The sequence below is a fragment of the Kogia breviceps genome, chromosome 4, assembly GCF_026419965.1.
Source record: "Kogia breviceps isolate mKogBre1 chromosome 4, mKogBre1 haplotype 1, whole genome shotgun sequence".
Classification (NCBI taxonomy): Eukaryota; Metazoa; Chordata; class Mammalia; order Artiodactyla; family Physeteridae; genus Kogia; species Kogia breviceps.
The window spans coordinates 77,088,467-77,091,424 of record NC_081313.1 but is presented as its reverse complement, the minus strand read 5'-3'; the positions used below and the strand labels follow the sequence as shown (position 1 = coordinate 77,091,424).

The window sequence follows — 2,958 nt, the reverse complement described above, 5'->3', positions numbered from 1 at the left end:
GTTGCAGCTCATGGGGCATCTGATCTTCATCCAAAGATAAATCACTGTGCTAAGCTTCAGGAACAAACTTTATAATAATGTAACAGAGCAACAAGGAGCCATCTGAGCAGTGAGTCTTAGGCAATAAACACACACAGCAAAAAACCCTCAAAAACAATAACACTACTACTAATGTCCACTGAAATATAATTTTCCTCCTCTAAAATTATCCTAATTTCTACCAAATATAGCCCAATTAAGACTGATTTATTTGCAAAATAAGTCTGGTTTCAATAAACTTGGCCTGATCATTTACATAGATGTAATTGACCATACAGGCTCTTTTAAGTTGGCTCTGCTGGAACTTTTTATAAGAAATCTCAAACTGAACTTTTTTTTTTTTTTGCGGTATGCGGGCCTCTCACCGCCGTGGCCTCCCCCGCCGTGGAGCACAGGCTCCGGACGCGCAGGCCCAGCGGCCATGGCACACGGGCTCAGCCGCTCCGCGGCACACGGGATCCTCCCGGACCAGGGCACGAACCCGCGCCCCCCGAATCGGCAGGCGGACTCTCAACCACTGCGCCACCAGGGAAGCCTCAAACTGAACTTTTAAAAGGCCTCTCAAGTCCAGGAAAACCAAACCAATCTGGCTTGCCATCAGATTCCGCTTGTGATATCTATAGATTTGGGTGGATTCCTCTCTTGAGTTCCCCAATATATCAAGATTCCTGCACCTGCCAGGAGGCAGCCTGTCTTATTCACCTGATAACAAGCCTGCTGAGAACATAAGAGTTTCCAATTTCTAGAGGAATCAGGTAGAGAGAAAAGATAAATGTTTCAATTCTACTTACAATGGTATAATTTACCAAATTGCTGTTAAGTCATAATTAGCTTGAGGAGAAAGGTTTCTTTATATCTGGAAAACACAGATTAAAACCAGTAATATTTCAGACAAAACCCAAATATCATACCATATTCATCAGCTCACTCAGTCTTATGTGACTAATCCTTGGTCTTAATCTTCTGTTAACAGTTTTATGAAGCTATCAGGTTTTCCATTAGAATTCTTTAATTTCTTACCCAGTTCAGCAGTATGATCTGAAAGTTATCAGAAACCTGTACTTGTCAAAAAGTCATTTCTCTGACTCTTCTTGAAGATGAAGCATTTTTTGCAAAAGCATCAGAATAAAACAATAATGGTCCATAAATGACAAAACACTTTAAAAGGCACAAAGATCTGATCACAATACAATTAACAAAGAAACTTGATTAATGCTGTGAATACAACATTTAAGATAATAACTAGAGTGTTTGCTTCAGCAGCACATATACTAAAATTGGAACAATACAGAGAAGATTAGCATGGCCCCTGTGCAAGGATGACATGCAAATTCATGAAGCATTCCATATTTTTGATATATGTATATGTATAGCTGATTCACTTTGCTATATAGCAGAAACTAACACAATATTGTAAAGCAATTATACTCCAGTAAAGATGTTTAAAAAAAGATAATAACTAGAATTATAACTGATAACATTTTACCAGGACATATCAGAAATTCCATATAATTTCTAGAATATCTTTTTAATAATATTTACCCATACAATATAACCTAAGAAGGTTTATCACCACTCATTTGACAGTGCTTTCTATGTAGTTTAACATAGCAAATAAGCCTAATTAGTTTATTATTCCTCTCTCTGAGATGCTTCAGGGGTCCTCTCTGAAGCATCCCAAAGTTAGCTAGAGGTCAAAAGAACTTCAATTAGAATTTTATATTTGGAAATTTTGTCAAAATATCAAAAAGGTTTCAAAACACCTGGTCAAATAGTATCATGGGTCACTGTAGAATAGTACTTATTCACTTAATCAAAGTGACAATAAAAGATTTCAAAAGAAAATTATAACAGATTACCAGTTAAAGAACTTATGGCTACCAGGGGGGAAGGGGGAAGGGATAAATTGGGAGATTGGGTTTAACATATACACACTACTATATATATAAAACAGATAACTAATAAGAACCTACTGTATAGCCCAGGGAACTCTTCTCAATACTCTGTAATGGCCTATATGGGAAAAGAATCTAAAAAAGAGTGGATATATGTATATGTACAACTGATTCACTTTGCTGTACAGCAGAAACTAACACAACATTGTAAATCAACTATACTCCAATAAAAAATTTTAATAAATAAAATCCTCCCCACCCCCCCAAAAAAGTTGATCGATATTTTAAGAAAACTTTGTCCTCTTAACAGAGAGAAAACCAAAGTCAGATTTTGTGCCACTTTAACATTAAAATTTACTTACTTAAATTTATTCTAACCGTAGCCCTGAGTACACGTAGTATCCTTTTCTAAAGATTCTTTTATTTCTCACAAACCTTCCACAACTTTCTATATCCATATTAATTTATCCCTTATTTTCTTCCCCATTTAGAAATAACCAGCTTTAGGACAAAATTACTTTATTTTCCCTTACAAAACATTTCCATTCCTTACACCTTCTTTTTCCTTGGATACAAAGATATTTTACTTACTAATTTTTAGCAGTTTTAATTGCATATTTTAATTAGAATTCTTAACCTTAAAAAAATCTTAGTTTCTAGTGAAAACTAAGTAAGCAGTTTTGAACTGTTTGTCTTACCAGCACATTCTGGTTGGCAAACTTATAACATTTCTATAACCTAAGTTCTTTCCTCAGTGAGGTATAAGACATGTCCAATGAACCCAAACATCTTAGTTTTTCTCTAATAAGACAAAAGTAGGTAAACTTAGACTTGTTTAGCAATTAATTTTCCAGAATCTTATTTGGAAATGATCTGAATATTCAATGAATTCCCATCATTTAACTTCATTTAGCAGTTTCAAGTTACCAAAAATCTAGAGAAAGTATTTTAAGTAGACAGTCCTAAAACATAATTATTCCTAAAGAGTTCACCTAAAAACTCTTAACTCATTTACATTTAATTT

At 34.7% G+C, this 2,958-nt stretch overlaps 1 non-coding gene across 1 annotated transcript; it reads left to right on the top strand.

The window, feature by feature from the left end:
- Positions 1 to 1,286: 1,286 nt before the first annotated feature.
- Positions 1,287 to 1,393, top strand: LOC131756552 (U6 spliceosomal RNA). Its single transcript, XR_009335710.1, has one exon. It is a non-coding gene; the product is annotated as a U6 spliceosomal RNA (small nuclear RNA).
- Positions 1,394 to 2,958: the final 1,565 nt, after the last annotated feature.